This window comes from Myodes glareolus, chromosome 23, assembly GCF_982192425.1.
Source record: "Myodes glareolus chromosome 23, mMyoGla1.1, whole genome shotgun sequence".
NCBI classification, from domain to species: Eukaryota; Metazoa; Chordata; class Mammalia; order Rodentia; family Cricetidae; genus Myodes; species Myodes glareolus.
This window is the reverse complement of record NC_142048.1, coordinates 6,735,405-6,753,266: the sequence shown is the minus strand read 5'-3', so window position 1 is coordinate 6,753,266 and position 17,862 is coordinate 6,735,405. Positions and strand designations below refer to the sequence as shown.

At 45.4% G+C, this 17,862-nt stretch overlaps 1 protein-coding gene across 11 annotated transcripts in view; it reads right to left on the bottom strand.

Annotated features, from left to right (window-relative positions):
• The window catches only part of Csgalnact1 (chondroitin sulfate N-acetylgalactosaminyltransferase 1), a 316,687-nt gene that overhangs the window by 271,752 nt on the left and 27,073 nt on the right, over window positions 1–17,862 (bottom strand). For 3 of the 11 annotated variants that reach the window (XM_087901156.1, XM_087901158.1, XM_087901162.1), the window contains exon 1: window positions 13,085–13,231. The exons of 4 other annotated variants lie outside the window; for them this stretch is intronic. The gene's annotated coding sequence lies outside the window, so the exon portion shown is untranslated. Of the gene's footprint in view, window positions 1–13,084; window positions 13,237–17,862 lie in introns of those variants that run through there. 4 more of the 11 variants (XM_087901157.1, XM_087901161.1, XM_048442767.3 and 1 more) reach the window with 3 other exon arrangements.

Below are 17,862 nucleotides of genomic sequence, written 5' to 3'. Positions count from 1 at the left end.
TCACTCTCCAGTGCTAGGACTATGGGCACATGCCACCATGCCAGCTCTTCACATGGGCTTCAGGGCCCTAAACCCAAGCCTCATGCCTGCACCTCAAACACCTTGCTGACTAAGCCATCTGCTATGTCCTAATTTCAACCTTTTTAGACACTGGTAGCAAGATAAGAAAACAGAGTGAGGTCTTGATTCAAGGAGACACTGTCTTGTGTTCCAGTGAAAGGTGTGCAGACAAGTATATACGTTTTTAAGGAGAGACGTGTTAAGTCTCTCAACATTCTGCTCAGTGTCAATTAAAGAATCTTGATGTTATTAATCATTCTCATGTAACAAATATTTACTTCTTCAATCATAGGTCCCTTATCCAGGGATGCATTCCAGAAATTCCTTAGAGGGTGGTTTCATATTTTTAGAACCATCATAGCGTGTACTTGGACAAGCTAGGATGGCAACATCATCACTAAGGACAGAATTCTATGAGGTCATCATTGAACACATGGCCTGTCATTCACCCACAGATCATGCTGTGGCGTATAGCTACACCTATCATACTAAGCACCATCCTCAGAGCCAGGAGTCCATACTGGAAGCAAGGATGCGTTTTCAACAGGTTCCTGCTCTGGTAAGAAGAGGAAAAACTAAGACAGACAGGAGTTGGGGAGATGGCTCAGTCAGTAGGACACTTGCTTAAAGGTGTGGGGCTCTGAGTCCCATCTCCAGAGCCCATTAAAAAGAAACAAACACAAAGCAATAAACTATAATCACCACCCCTCCTCCCCAGGAGCGTGGAGTTCGTTTTTGTGTGTCAGCTACTCCTGAGCATGAGGCCTGGCCTGGGGTGTGGTGATAAACCCAGCATTCCTCTGTTGGAGAAAACAGTGTTTTTGTTGTTGCTATGGTTTGGTGTCTTTTTGTGTTTTGTTTTGTTTTGAAAGGGAAAGAGAACCTGCGCCTGTGTGTAGTGTGTGCCACCTCACTTGGCTTTGTGTATTTAATTACTTGGATTACATTTATTTATTTGTAAATTTTTTCAGACAGTATATTTGGGTCATCTTCTTTCACCTCCCCTATACCTTCGTGTATTCTCCCACGCCTCCCTACGTACCCAACTTCATGTTCTTTGTCCCTCGCTATAGAACACTAGAATCTCCTAGGTCAAAGTACATCTCAGAAAGTTCCTTACCATCCCTCTCAAATAGTCCCCAACCTAAACCAGGTAGGAGTGGTATATGCCTTTAATCCAAGCACTCAGGAGGCAGAGGCAGGTGGATCTCTGAGTTCAAGGCCAGCTTGGTCAATAGAGCAAGGTCTAGGGCAGCCAAGTCTACAAGAGGAATTCTGTCTGAAAAAAACACAACCAACAAACAAAAAATGTTTCCCACCCTGCACTGAAGTGATTATGGCCTTGACTCCTGTTTGTTACCATCCCAGTACTAGGCTTATTCAATAGTGACCTTCAAGTTCTTTGCAGGTGTGTGTGTGTGGTGTGTGTGGGGGGGTATCTGTGCTGTGTGTGTGTATGTGTCTATGTGTGTGTGGTGTGCGTGTGTGATGTGTGTGGGGTGTCTGTAGTGTGTGTGTATGTGTGTGTGTGTGTGTGGTGTGTGTGGTGTGTGTATATGTGGTGTGGTGTGCACATGTATGTGTATCCTGCAGCAAGGGACGGTCAAGTGCCCTTGCACCTGCTGAAGTTATGAAGCAGGAGGAAGGCCGGGGCAGGCGACAGAGGAGGGAGGGGACTGGGTATTCAAAGCACCGCTTCTCAAGGGACTCAGCACTCTCAGTAAGAGAGCACTGGACCTCAATAGCTCAGTCAGCCTTAGAACATTCTGAAGAGGTGATCTAGAGGGCTTGGTTATGGGGGACTCTTCAGGTTCCCCGTGTATGTGGAATGTTTAGCTCAGGTGTCAGTCCGTAGAGGCTGGGGGATGCCCTGAAACAGTTCAGAGTGAAGGCCTTCCATCTTCAAAAGACCTGTGAGAATACTCAGGCCAGCAACCAGGACAAGCGTATGCTCATCGCTTGGTTAGGTCCACAGTTGACTCAAACACCAGTTCCTTCCACTCTCACATCCCAGCCCGCAATGAGGCAGCTGTGTATTCCCCACAGCTTTGATTCCTCCTCCTTAAGGAATACTTCAGCAAAATACCCTAATTAACTAGCTTAATCTAGGTCCCTGGAAATGATCTGTGACTTCTGATTTGAAATATTTTAAACCTCAAGAAAGGCAATAAATTAATATAATTGTCTCTGTCATCCTATAAAATGCATAATTAGAAGTTAACACAGCTTGACTATATATGGAGAGCAGGCAGGGTTTACAACCCATGTATCCGGAAATAATTACCCACGGAGAGTCCATTCAGCAAGGCTGCTGCAGCCTGTCATCTGGCCTGCTTTACGGCACATATCATCAGGCAGTAAGATCATCTCTAAGAAGGATGGGTCCCATAAAAGACATAGGTCAGCTGAACGATAACATAGTTGGGGACAGGAAGCTTGCCCAGCTTGCCACCGAAGATTCTTCAGAGGAGGGAGGAGGAGGGAGGAGGAGCGAGGGGTCCAGGTATCCAAGTTATTTTATTTCTTTCCTTTTTAAAACAATCTAGAGCAGAAAGGGCACAACACTAATACATATTAACTCCAGGGAGGGGGAAATGAGTACCCGTTGTCTTTCTCTGGGTGTGCTTTTCCACAGGAAAAAAAAATATGCCAGAAGAGAGCGTGTGTTTAGAGGGTGGGAGATGCTTCACTTAACATTTCTAGCAGAATGTGTTAAATTGGGTAGGAGGCCTATAATTACTTCTTCCCAGTGCTGTTTGCCAGTTTGAGAAGGAATTCTGAACTCATCCTGAGAGTTGTTCTGTTTTATTAATACTGGGGAGCCAACTGGGGTGCTGTCAGATGCTTTCTGGGTTGTCTGTTTCGTGGCTTCCCCCTTTATTCCATTGTTATCAGGAGGAATCTTTGTCCCAGAAAAAAACAGAAGACTTAAGACACTCTGCTCCTTTTCAGGGAGAGCTGGCGGTGTGGCTCTGCTTCCTTCAGACCTCTGCCAGTACCTAAGGAGTTTGGAGCCAGTTTTTATATTGTCCTTTCCCCTCTTAATGTATATTTTCAGTATGAACAGGTAACGGCACATTTGGCTCTTATATGCCTATAGAGAACAGCCGATAGCCGCCATACTAAGTCTTGCCAAGACAAGGAAACCAAACTGTCATCCAGTAACACAGCCGAGCTCTGCTCCAGGGAATGAGAAAGAGATGGAGTGTGTAAGTCTGAAAACTCATATTTTTACCCAATAATGTTTACCAGTTTCATAGCAGCCATGGATTCTTCACTCCTCCAAGAAGGTGGGGCAGGGAAGAAGCAGAAAAAGAGGACAAGGAAGGCATTTTAAGCAGCTCGGTAGTAAAGTGCAGGAGAGAATTGGCATGACGGGATCTAGTGGATTGAATCCTGTGTGCTGACTGACGGGAAATAGTGTTCACTGCGGCTTCCATTTATAGAAACGAACACAGCCAAATAAAGCTTAACCTTATCTGGAAGCTTTTCAGCATAATCCCCAAATCAGCAATACTAGCTCACTCAAAAATTCGTATTTTTTTCAGAAGCTTAATTGCCAAATATGTTATGAGCTATAAAAAGAAAGCGCATGGAGGAGAGAGGCGGCCTAGCACCGTGCAGATGAAGCGGCTGCCGTGCAGGGTCCTGACAGACCACACTGAGTGCTGGTGAACCAGGCTAACAACCTGGGGACGTTCTTCGGTTCTCTGTGTGAGGTCCCATATTCTCCAGTCCAGAAAGTGGTAAATTAGCCATGTGTAGTGTCACTGGCTGCCAGGCACTACCACAGGGCTCAGTTTCCAAAACTCTCATCTCTTAACCCTGATGGAGGCACCAACCCCCGGGGATTGGGGGAAAAGCCACGAACACAAGGACAGGGAGGCAATAGAGTGTTGAAGTCAGGGTCAAAACTCCCGAGTCCAAGAGCAAAGCTCGTGCTTCTTCCCTAGCCTTCTCCCGCTTACTGGTGGTCACTGGGTGTGGGTACTGGAGACTGAACCTGCTGCAGTGTGATGCTTGGATACCAGTCTACAACGTGTAATGGTACAAGCAAGTGAATCTGCTTGTCCATCTTTTATTGTTTCTTTGTGGAGAGAGTATTCTAAATTCCATTGTAGCCCTTTGTGGGTGGTGGAGGGCAGGGGCCATTCAGGTAAGATAACGCTGAGGCCTGTCTTTTGTTACACTTGCGCCTGAATCTCAGCACTCCTATGGCGGCCGCATGAATCATCAGTTTGCTGTCTGTCCAGCTTTTTATTCATGGTGAAGTAGGGAAGAAGACCTTTCCGGCTCTTTCTGTCTGGACCCAGATTGAAGTTTCTTGCCACTGTAATTCTAGTTTCTCTACCACTACCAACCTTTGTGCTCAACTCGAATATCAAAGTTCATCCTAAAGATCACCCATCCAGGAGCGCTGTACATACATGAGCATCTGAGTCAGGATGTCCACACACCCATGTGCAAAGCCAGGGGCATCTGGGGATGTTTCTAACCTCACAGCTAGGCAAGCAGAGATAGAAGGAACTTTCTGGCTCACAGGCCAGCCTGTCTAACCAAATTTGAAAATTTCAGGCTCGGTGAGAGAGGCTATCTCACAAAGTAAGGGAACAGCCATTGAGGAAAACACTTAATGTTCACCGCTGGTTTATACACAGGCATACATATATGTACACAGGAACCAGATAGATAGATAGATAGATAGATAGATAGATAGATAGATAGATAGATAGACAGACAGACAGACAGACAGACAGATAGATAGATAGATAGATAGATAGATTCACACATACGTGTGTGGTAAAAGAGTTCCTTCCGTTTGTATGTTGCTTTCATTAGTTAATGAATTGAAAACTGCCTTGGCCTAGTTGATAGGACAGAACTAGGGTAGAAGGAGAAGGCAGAACTGAATTCTGGGAGGAAAAAAGCAGAGTCAGAGGGACACCATGGACCCATGGCTGGAGGTAGATGTGCTGAAATTTTCTGATAAGCCACAGCCACATGGCGATACACAGATTAATGGAGAGGGGTTAAACTAATATGTAAGAGTTAGCCAATAAGAAGTTAGAGCTAATGGCCAAGCAGTGTTTTAATTAATACAGTTTCTGTGTGGTTATTTCGGGTGTAAGCTAGCCGGGTGGCCGGGGCAAACAAGGGACTCTCTCCTTGCAACACATGTGTGTGGTGTGTGTATGATATACATGTGTGATATATGTGCATACATGTGTGGGTATGTATACATATCACAGAGGAAGAGACAGCGATAACCCGTCCAGTTAAAACATTTCTCAGTCCTCACCTTTAGGGCGGCCCTCTTTCCTGTATGCCCAGAGCACTGTCTGGTTACTCACTCTTCATACAGAGCCTGTCCTGTATGGAAGACTGTCTATTTCTCAATATTTTTCACCTCGCCTAAGAGAATACAGGGTCTCCCTACTATGTCAATATCAGTTTATTATTACATAACTATTATGCATTATTACCCTGTATCTTAAACAAAGTAACTTATTCTGGAATAATAGCAGATTTTTCTTTTAAAAAATTAATATTTCACATTTAGAGTTTCCTATATTTTCATCCCACACCTAGTGATCAAATAGCACTGAAAATAAAGATTAAGTGGACCCTCTTACGGCGTTCATCATCAGCACGCAGTCATAATTACACTCAATTAAAGGTCAGCAGCCCCGCATCAGATCTTCCATTCTCCTCTCAGTAGCTTTGTGTCCTCAAGCACATGACTGACACCTCGAGCTTCAGTGGGGATGAACTGAGGGGACAATAATAATTCACAGGATTGCTGGGAAGATGAATTGAGATAATGGACGTGCTAAGTACTGTGCAAAGGTTGGCTTTTTTGCATAAGTATCACTTGAAAATAATTGCTTCTGGCAGAGAGAAGAGTAGGGATTCGTGTTCACTGAGTGCCATGTACCGGGCTCAGTGCTCCTACATTGTCTATCTATGTTAAACCTGTAACTTAAAAGGTTACCAAGAGAGATGGTAGCCCAGAGACAGGCCAAGGCTGGAAATACCTGCCCGGCCTCCAGACGCCGTTCTGTGAGTGCATTTGAACATGTACTTTTAATTTAAATTTTGGCATTTTGGTTTGTTCTTGTCGTTGCTGCTGTTGTTGTTTGAGGCAGAATCACATATATCCCAAGCTGTCCTCAAACACACTACGTAGCTGAGGGTGACCTTGAATTGGGCGTATCACCACCCAGTTTCCGTGATGTCAGGGACCTAACCAGGACTTTATGCCAAACAGCTCTCTGCCCACTGAACAACATCTAAGCCCTGTGTTTGTCCAACTGCCGCGATCTGTCTCATCAGAACACCAAGAGCAGCTCACTGCTCTGAACTTTTCTTGGGCACCGACATTGTGTGGTTTGGGAATGAGGCTCGGACCACACAGCGAACACACTTAACTCAGGCTCTTAGTATCCAGGACCCGAGTCCCTGAGCCGGTTCAGCCAGAGCCCCAGTAACTTACGTAGTGACAATACTGTTGCAGTTTGATTTTTGGCCCCAGTCAAATCCCGTGATACGAGACAGGCACCAAGTATTTCTATGACCAAGAAGCCCGACAAGTGTGCCCATTTGCACATTTGCCAGGGTCACCCTCCCATGCCAAGGCTTGCACTTGACAGATGGATGTCTGTACACCTTCCCCTTGGAATGCTAGAGATCGCTGCCGAGAGTTCTAATCTGCCGTGTCTAAAGGTCTGAAGCAACATGCTTCCTGTCTATTATCCACTTCCTGTTTAAAGAGTAGACACCTAAGGCTGAGGTTACATCTGGTGTGTACAGTCCCCACCCTGTGTACACAAGAAATGCGCAGCTACTGTGCCGTAAGAACCAGACGGTGGTGAACCACTTTCTTTTTTTTTCTTCCTACAATCTACGTGCTGCTTCTATTCCATATGCAGCCATCATTACGTGGGACGTTTAGTAAACCCCAGAGCCAACTGTTCGGATCATGTCACCTTATTTACCTGAAAATATCCAGGCTATTAGCCGTCTCTAAACTTACCCAATTCCTCTCGTGACTTGCCACCCCACTTCACCCCACCCCAGCCCACTCTTCAGGCCACACAGCACCCGTTTTAGTTACATTTCTATTGCTGTAATAAATACCATGACCACGTTGTTAAGCAACTTGGAGAAAAGGGCTTATTTGACTTCATAGATTATAGTTCCTTATGGAGGAAGTTCAGGGTAGGAACTGGAGGCCAGACTGGAGCAGAGTCCATAAAGGAACACAGCTTATTGACTTGCTCCCCATGGCTTGCTCCGTTTGCTTTCTTACCCAACCCAGGATCACCAGCCCAGGAATGGCACAATCTAGAATGGCCTGGGCCCTCCCAAATCAATAATCAATCAAAAAAAATGCCCAACACATTTGCATTTGCCTATAGGCATTTCTTTCAATTGAGGTTCCTCTTCCCGAATAACTTTAGTGTGTCAAAGTGATAATAAAACAAACAGATTAAAAAAAAACCACCAAACAAAACAAACAAGATCAAAACCTATTTATGTCACACCATCTCTGCCACCTCATGTCCTGGGTCCCATGAGCCCCTTCAGACCACTGTGAATTCCTCTGTCTCTTGTATTCCAAGAACCCCAAACCCTTCTCATGTCAGGAGCTGTCCCTGGACATTCTGGCTACAAGCAGGACTTCTCTCCACCTACAAAATCTCTCTGGTGGGAACAGAGTGCAGCGTCTCCTGAGCGACTTGCCTTTGGACAAGTAGACATTAAGCTGGATTTCCCCCACCTGATAACTGCCAAATGCAGAGAGTTTTACCTTTGCCTTCCTCCCAGGAAGGAACGGCCCTGACAGTTCACATTCGTAAGTGAGCCTCAGCTTCGGTCCTGGCTCGTACCATAGCCTTCCCCGCCATTTCCTTCTTGACTCACATGTCTCTCTGACTTAATATATTTTATCTGGCTATGTTGCTTGCGTTTTTACTTGGATGGAGGGAGGCAGCAGGAGAAAGCCCCATTCATTCCTAATCACTCCTGGCACAGACAGCGTTTCAGTCCCTGGATGCAAAGCTGGCAAGAAAGACCTTCACATGTTGGTGTTTGTTGTTGCAGAAGGAGATGCCTAGAAGCGTGCACAGTTCTTCTGGCCGTCGCTGTCATGGCGAGCCAAGACTCCCGGGGCCTGTGTACAACACTGCCTGTGTACAACAGCAGTGAAGCTTGTTGTTCAAACTGCATGTGTTTATCTGAGTCAGTTCGTGTGGGAGTGTGCTACACACTGCTAGAAGCCCACACCGTGGTTTTCTTCCTTCTTTACAAAGAGAAATGCATCTTTGTTCCAGGTAGTAATATATCCTTTTAAAAAGAAAATACACAGAAGGGTCGGGGATATACAGAAGGGTTGACTGTGTAAAGCACCTACTTCAGCAAGTCTGAGGACTGGAGCTCAGAGCCCCAGCACCCAGGCAAATGCAAGATGAGTCTGGCAGCGTCTCCGAAACCCAGTGCTTGAGAGGCTAAGACTAGATCCTTAGAGAGGGTGACTAGCTAGTGTAACAAATAAGCCAGCTCTGCGCTCTAATGAGAGATCAAAATTTAACATATAAAGTGGAGAGCAATCAAGAAGCACATGCTACATCAACCTCTAGCATCCACACACATCGACACGTACATGTATGCAGATGCAGCCACATATACATGTACCCACAAACATGCAGACTCGCTTTCACATACATACACACAGGCACACACAACACACATATGCAAAAACGTAAAAATAAGTAAAATAGTAACAACAATGAACACTTCCTTTCCTCGGGTGAGACTGGTCTGTCAATCACAGTTAAAAAAACAAACAAAAACAAGTTTAAAACAATGAAGTCATTATTCTGGATGAAAAAGCAATCTCCCAGGCATCCATGACTGCAATTTATATTTTCTGTGCCCCTCCAGATTCCTCTACATCCGTACACACACACACACACACCCAGAAAAGAAATAAAACGGCGCGTGTTCAGGACCGTATGACAACACCAGGCTCCTCCCAGTACCCCACACACGGTCAGACTCATTGTCCATCACTCACAGGATTGTGTGGCTTGCTTTGCTTTGGACATACTGAGTCCCTCCTCTGGGATGTGAAGACGCTATTGAAAATCTGGGTGAGTAGATGGCTCAGTTGGTCAGGTGCCTGACTCACAAACGTGAGATCCTCAATTCAGATATCCGGTACCCCCATAAAAGCTAGGTATGGTTGCACACTTCTACCACCTGGGCGCTATAGAACAAAGGTGGATTCTCGACACAGAGGTCACTGCCCAGGCAACCTAGTCCATTAGTAAACTCTGGTTAGAAGCCCTGTCTCAAAGGACAAGATGGAGGACTGACAAGATGGCTTAGTGGTTAAAGATGCTGCCGAGTCAGACAATCTGATCCCCAGGACCCACATGATGGAAAGAGAGATCCAACTCCCACAAGCTATCTGCTGACTTACACACACACACACACACACACACACTGCATGCATTTACATAATAAAAGCAATTTTTAAGAAATAAGGTTAAAAGATAGTTGAAGACACTCAACAGCAACCTGCGGTCTTCACACACACACACACACACACACACACATACACACATACATAAACAAATAGATACACACACACATACCATGTGCACACAGGACAAATGCAAATACAAAGGTATTTCTTAAATGATCAAAATATGCAACTATTCCAAAGTCTAAAACAAACTAAACCTGAACTATTTCTGCTCTTCCATATGTTGGATAAAGGATACGGATCCTGTGATAAGAACACAGGCACTGGTCTACGCCTACTTGCTTCATGGTTTCCCTTCTCACTACCTGGGAGGTGGACGTAAGGACAGGAGGACAAGGGTCACATTTTAAGCCTGGGGATGTCATAGAAGGCAGAGCAAACAAACAAAGGACGCTGGGAACCTGATGGTGTTGAACAGCTGCTTCACTGGTGCCAGGCCACCACCCAGTATCGCCCACAGTCAGGGGCAGAAAGAGTCAGTGATTTCCACCAAGCATTTAGAATTTAGCGTTGTACACGACTGGTGTCCATCCCTAGCCATGATGGGGGTCTGGGTTTACTAAGGACCACGATAAATATGTGATCCAAGCCTATAGCAGCCGTCATTTATGAAGGGAGATAAAAAAGCTCAAGAGTGATTTTCATAATTCTAAATGTAACGTGACAGGTGTGTGAGCCATAACTGGGGTGATCAAGGGGGACTAGAAGAGGAAGCACTGATGTGGAGTTAAAAGCGTTTAAATTGGGCCACTTGGCACTAAAATACCACATCTGCCCCACCTGGAGGGACACTGTGCAGTCTCCGAGGATAAATCTCTGCGGGGGGTGCTGTACAAACTGCACATCTTAGGGAGGACGGTCGAGCCGTTACCATCATTCTTGGCATGGCGCTGGAGAGAGCAGCTGGGCCAGGTGTGGGCATGGGATTGTTTCATTGTGATTCTCTCTCCCTTCCTTTTGAAGAATGTCACACACATGTGTTCTTGGAGGCTTCCCCCCCCACTTTCTCCCTAAGGGATGCTGGTGCTGCTGGCTGATGCCTCAAGGGACTACAGGCAGAGCAGCCTCACACAGCAGGGTTTGAGTACCAAGTTTAAAGCATTCAATCAAACCTTTGATTCGGGTTCTGGGCCTGGGCCCTGTCCTGAATGGTCCTGTTTTGATGAGAAAAGCAGCTAGCTGTGAGAAGGGACCTCCATCCAGACCTCAGACCCCAAACTTCATGTCCTAGAATGGCTACTCAGAGGACCTGCAAAGCCAAGAAAGCATACAGTACTTCAAAGCAGTTTTTCTAGTCCACAACAGGCCAACATGGGAAATGTGGGTCATCACATACATCAATCAAACAATGTCGCCAGCCTCTTCCCACTCTGCTTGCCACCCTATAAAAGACCCCCTCCCCACATTGGGTTGTCCATTCAATGCTGGCACTCAAGAGCAATGTGGGGATATTTGCCATATCTTCCTCTCGTAAGAAATAGATCATTATGGCCTGTTTTTATTATGAGGTATATTTAGAGAGCACATTAGAAAACCACAAATAAGCAGGGGCACTAGGCCCCTGTCTATCCTAGCTGGCAGCTGGTGCCTGCTTGTCGTCGAGCGCTCAGTTCTTCCTGGAGTTGGGAAGTTAGAGACAGTCAGATCGTCTAAGTGCACGCATCAGAAAGGAAGGAGCCTCAAACCCCAGGATACTCATTAGATAAGCCTTTGTGTCCTGAACCAAAGGATGGGAAAGCTGGGGAGAGGGCATCACTAGACACAGGGATTATACTCCTTCAACAGCTCAGGCAACGAGGAATTCAGGGAGCAGGGAAATAAAATCAGGAGCAAAAAAAAAAAAAAAAAAAAAAAAATCCGTTGCTTTGTTTAAAATCAGCATGCCGGCCATTTTTGCCTTTTGACCAGGCTGACCCCTGGCGTCTTCAGACGTTAAAATAAATCTGCCCCTCCTTCAGTACTCTGACTTCCCAGTACCATAACTATAAAGTGAGAATTATAGCTTCTCACAGTCCGCCTTAGGCCTTGCTTGCTGACCAATCTTCCAAAGCCTGCTGCTGGCTGCATGCTGGCCTCTTTTCCTCTCGGACTCCAAGGCCCTGCTCACCAGTCACTTAAAAGGAGGAGCCGAACTCACGTTCTGCTGAAACCACACAAACTTCAAAGCAAAATGCCCCTGCCGCCAGAACCCATATGAGTCCACATTATGTCTTTGGAGGGCCTGGGTTGCTTTCACCAGGCCAGGCCCCCAAAGTGTCAGGCTGTCAACTCTTCCTTCCCCTTCAAAGATGTGAACACATGTGACAGACTCAGGGCCGGCTATGCTGGTCCGCAGCCTTTCTTCAAAGGTTTCTTGGTCTTCCCTGGAAATAACACCCCTGAGACCATGCCCTGAAGACATGCAGTTCACACATGAGTTCCCTCCAGAATCTGAAGCCTTGTGCCTATCCTGATCCATAGACTTCGGTCAGTATGTATGGAAACCATCATTCTCTCTGCAAAATCAATGACTGCCAAAAATGCTTTTATCTTAAATGAATAGACTATAATAAGTCAACTGAATTCATGTCTGTAATCTCAAAGGTTAAATCTGAAACTATAACCACATCTTTTTATCATAACACATAGTCAAGATGTGTCATGCAGCGCGTGGAAAACACATTTCTGTCTAATGGGATAAACTTCAGACATAAATTAATATATGCAAATTAGTTTTGCTTATTTATTTTGCAAAAAGTCAATATTTCCATGAAGCATTAAATTTATCCCTTGGCACATTAATTTCAAAAGAAAACATCATGGCTATAGAAGCAAATTTCCTGACACACGTAAGTTGAAGAAATGCAGATCTAAAATGTTACAGTTAGCGGTCTGCAGACCCTGGCTACCGGAAGAGAAGGACAGAGTAACACTCTTGAATGCAGATAAAGACAGAAATTCCATATTGATCTTTTTACCCATAATTTAAAGTTGATTAATTGAGTTTGCTTTAAGTTCAGTTCAATGAGGGCAATTTGCTTTCATTTCAAATGGGTTTAAAATGAGTATTTATTTATCTACTTATTTCATAATTAGATGTGAAAAGAACATAAAAACCAAGAAGGCAGCAAAAATAATACAGCCTTAGGCAGTTTTGCTGCCCTGTTAACTATTCTTTTCCCAGGAAGATGCAGCACAGTGCCTGGGATACAGAAGGTCTTAATTGATATTTTATATAGGTAAACAAATCAATTATTTGATTAACTGCTTGCAATATCTTATGATGCCCTTAGTCAATTAAAATAATAATAGCAGCTGACATTTACTCTAGACATTTACTATTTCGAAATGCTGTTCACAGGTAAGGAAACGGGGCCTGACAAGGTTCAGCTTAAGAGCCCGGAACAACGCAAGCGTCTCAGTTGGGGTTTCTATTGCTGCGATTAAACATCATAAGCAAATCAACTCGAGGAGGAAAGGGTGTGCTCAGTTTACCTTTCCGCCTCACTGTCCGTCGTTGAGGGGCGTCAGAGCAAGAACTCCAGGCAGAAGCCATGGAGAAACTCTGATACCGGCTTTCTCGTCATGACTTGTTCAGCCTGCTTTCTTATACGGCTCAGGACAGCTTCCCAGGGAGGGAACCACCCATGGCGACCTGGGCCCTCCCATATCAATCATTAATCAAGAAAATGCTCCACAGGCCAGTCGGACAAGGACGTCTTCTCAATTAAGGTTCCCACTTCCCAAATGACTCTGAAGTGTCAAGTCTACAAAAAAAAGCCATTCAGGACAGTAGATGGCAGGGCCATGGCTACAAAGCTGGCCAGCCCCACTTGGACAGCACTTCTCCAGCCCAGGCCACAGCTGATGGCTGGAACACGTGCAGAGAGGCATCTATAGCTACCCGACAGAATCTGGTCTCCTGCCTAGCATCAGACTCTATGGTCCTAAGGGATTTCTCACAGACAAGAGACAAGGCAGAACACTGACCCTGTGTTCTCCACACTTCAAAAGTGTCACTCAGTGACTCGAGTCTGGCTTCCACCGGAACGCCAACTCTTCTATGTGGTAAATAATGTCACAGGGGCATAGTTTCCTCCTTGCAGGATCTGCAATGTGGGAAACCAAGTAAATATCGGGGCATTGTTTGGGGAAGAAGAATGAGGGTAGGTGCAGCCATTTCACACTTCTCCTCAAAACAACTAGATTATTTGGGTTTTATTGGCTGACCCTATCTACTACCGGCTTCTACTCTGGGGACAAAAACTAGATGGAAAATTCCAGCCTCTGAGAACTGAATGATTTCTTCGTCTCTATTTTGGAGCAAACCTCTTCTAGGTGCATGGCAATCTACACATATGCCTGTCTGTGTGCGTGTCCGTCTACATACAAGTCCATCTGTGTCCATATCTATCTAGCCAGTTAACTGGGTTCCTTTCACGTCCATGTTATAGAACCCTCTTTAAAGAGAGAGGTGTTCTGGACTCTGATACAAAGGCTGACTGAATTAATTAAGATTTAAGATCAAGGACTGGGAGATAGCTCAGCTAGTAAACACATGCCACACACGCAGGAACACTTGAGTTCAAGCCCCAGTGCTCACATGAGAAGTGTTCACAGTGCTGTGCACTTGCAATCCCACTACTGGAAAGGCAGAGAAAAGAGATCATCCACAGCTTTCTGGCCAGCCAGCCTGACAAAGGTGTAAGCCCCAAACAAACTGTCTCAAAAACTGGGTAGAGAAATCTTCAGGAGTAACACCAGAGGTTGATCCAAATGCACATATGTACCTGCACACATGCACAAACGTGTACCCATGTACACACACACAGTTCAAGGTCAATCTTGTTTCCCTTATTTTCAAGTCCTGATAATTGGGAGGGGGTTTTATATAATTCCAAAGAGCTGAAAACACATCATATGTGTTTAATACCTTTAACAGCTAATGATGGAGAAGTGGTTCAGAACGGGGAAATTGTTAATGGGATGGACATTGGAAAGGCGTCATTATTGCTTGGCTCACTGAGAGGTGTCTTGCTTTTATGCTTTCTGAACACAAGCATTACACTGTAAATGGTGTACGTACACATTTACTCATAAACCACAAGACTTGGTGCCTGTTATTTCTCAGGTCATCGAGAGTAGACAGTGGAACAGGACATATAATTCAGTGTCACCACTGAACGAATGCCACCAGGGTAAAGAAAGACGTGAAGGCTGGGAAGACGGTGAGCCAGCAAGCTTGCTCCGATGAAGGAGTGCAGAGGTCACAGCTAGCTCCTTATACACTGCAACTTTCTTTTTGGAAAAAGCTGCCTCCTCTGAAAAGTTTATAATTATTTTAATGATACAGTTGCATTATTGAATGGTACCTTACATGGGAAAATTCTAAAAACACTCTGGAAAGTTCAAATGGCTATATTAGGAGCCATAAACAGTCCTGGCTCCAAATTTAAGTGGAAATATAAATATTTAGTTTGAAATAGATCTCTAACCTATACTTTCTCTTGTAACCAGAGTCTATCTTTAACAAGCAAGAGGCAGTTTTTCAAACAATAGGACTTAACACAATTCTGTCTCTTTGCTTGGGGGAAGGGCTCAAATCTCCCATTTAAAAACACTGTACAATTTCCTGGCTATTTGTGCCTAATGCAGGATTTCACTGTGTAGCCTTCACAGGTTTGCTTTGGACTCACAAAGCTCCTGTCTTGGCCTCCTGGGTGCTAGAATTATAAGTTCACAGCACTACCACACCTGATCTAAAATGGGGTTTCTGCATATACCTCCACACTAGTTTGACATTTCCCAGTCACCTGACCGAGAGTCACCCAGGGATCCAAGACAGCCACTATCCAACAGCACACCTGGGTTAATTTCCATCTGCTCGGCATCTTAAAAACAAACAAACAAAGTAACATGGACTATCTTTTAATTCTGGATGTCGGAAGTACTAGGTGGGTTTCCCTATCTGAGCTAGATTTCCCTTCTGAGAGCTGAAAGAGGAACCCATCCATTCCTTTGCCCTTCCCAGATCCTAGAGGCTGCCTATGCTTTCTGGCCAATGACTCATCTCCCCTTTCCCAAGCCAGCGACGGCTGAATTTTTCTCAGCCTGCAGCACTGCTATTCTCTGACTTCATCGTCTCTTGTCGTCTTTTGACTCTTTAGAAGTCTTGTGATTACCGCATTCCCACTTAGTCACACCTTGAAAGATTTCTTTGGTACCTAAAGTAATAAATAAAGATTGTGAGAATTAGGATGTGGTCATCATTGGGAGGCCAGGATTCTGCTCTCCACAAAACTGACATGTAATAAATAAGTGTTTATAAAATACACGCAAAGAGCTATGGGTTCAAAACCAGCCACAGAGACAGCACTTGTCTGGTATTCCAGGTACTGCAGCCATATGGGCTTAGTGTACAGAAATGCGCTGTCCCCTGTGCAGCATGCCTAGGTGTCATGCCCTTTCAGTGGGGCCACAGGACTGCTCCAGGGACTCAGGTGGGTTGCGGAAAGGACCACGTGTCTGTGGAACTCTACCTTGTATCCTTCGGCTAACAATGGGCAGCTTTCCAGACTCAGCCTGCACAAGCAGGAAGCTGGACTCTGCCTGGTCTCCTTACCAGCACCTGCGTAAAACTGGGTACCCTCTTGAAATGCTAACCTGTCTATGCCCACGCTTTTATCTACCCATCTCTGCTGTTTCTCCATCCTGCTATACCCCACCTGGCAGTGGAGAAACATCGTTCCCCTGGCAGAAACTGAGTGTCTGAGGGGAAGGAGACCATGGACAGTTGTCAAACTCAAGTCCTTATCAGTAGAATTGTGTGAGTTTTACTTTCACTTTATGAGTTCCTATTTTCTTCTAGGTTTCTTGTAAGTGACAATAGGTTATTTTTTTACCAAGATAACCATAGTCTCCTTTCTTCACACACGGTAGAGACTGCTTGTTACCCACTTTGCTCTGCTTCCCCAAACACCACGGCTGGATCGTTTTTCCATCCTTCCTTGCAGGTTAGTTATGGCACTGCACCAAGGTGGGCGAAACTGAGATCTCTTTCATAGAAGATGACAGAGAGCACTGTGTGATAAACCCAGGAGGCCTGAGAGAAAAAGAGCCAACTCTATGTCCTTCTCCCTCCTCCTAGGTAAAATCTGCTCAGAGCTGCCCCATGGCTTCCTGAAGCTGGGCAGCACACCACCCTGCCCACCCCTGCCCGCCCCTGCCCATCCTTGCCCACCCTGCACTCCTAGGACACCTCGTTCACCTCGCCCGCTCTGTAACCGCAATAGAAGGGAGTTCATGGCTACATCCTGAACCACTGAAAGTGTCTAGAATCCCTTTGCTGTCACACCCTGGCTTTGCCCTGACAGAAGAGAAGAGGCCATTCAGGGGTGTCTGTTGACCTGCTAGACATGCTCTGAGAGGGGTTGCCACATGTTGATTAAGAGCCCACCCTAGGAATCAAACACTGGTTTTCAAATCTCTGCTCCAGCACTTTCCAGCCCACCACCTGGGTGAGATTTAACCATTCATCACCTCGGCTTTCCCAAGGGTAAAAACTGAGCCAAAGGCAGCACCTGTCCCACCGACTGGTCACGGGGACGAAAAGACGTGTCTATGGAAAACAGTCATTGTAACTCACAGGCCGGGAGCCCTGTAGTAATTTCTACATTATTTCCAAAGAAGCCTCATGTTTTGCAGTCATACTTCAGCTATTGGGGGAAAATGAATACGCACTCAGATCGGCCCTAAAAATAAGTGTTAAGTCAGGATCGAGGCTAGAGAGGCTTGTGCTACAGCATTATTGATGCGATCACCAGAATGACGTTCTTGACAAATTCAGAGTTGTCCCTACCCTCCCACACTAGCGGCAACTAAAGTCAGAATTCCATCCTGTCTCAGGTTCTGTGAGTGTAAGCCTGACCCTTAATCTTATTTGCACAGGCTCGTTCTAATCCGAGCACACACATACACACACATACACCCTCATTGATTCAGGCGCCGCTTGCTCATTCAGTTCGGCCCATGATTTGGGCCTTGGTAGAAGGAAGTACTGTCTGTTCACTAAAAAGGCACGTCACAAGCTGCATATAAGGCGGCTTGTTAGTTCATTTCTTGAATGTTAATGCTTTCTCAGAATTTTAGGTGTGTATTACTGCACTATGGGAAGAAAGAAAGACAACCTTTCCTCACCCCTGGACGATGTAGCTTGATCACCAGCGAGAATCTTGGGCCGTTCAAGGTGAGATGAAAGGGAATGGAAGGAAAAG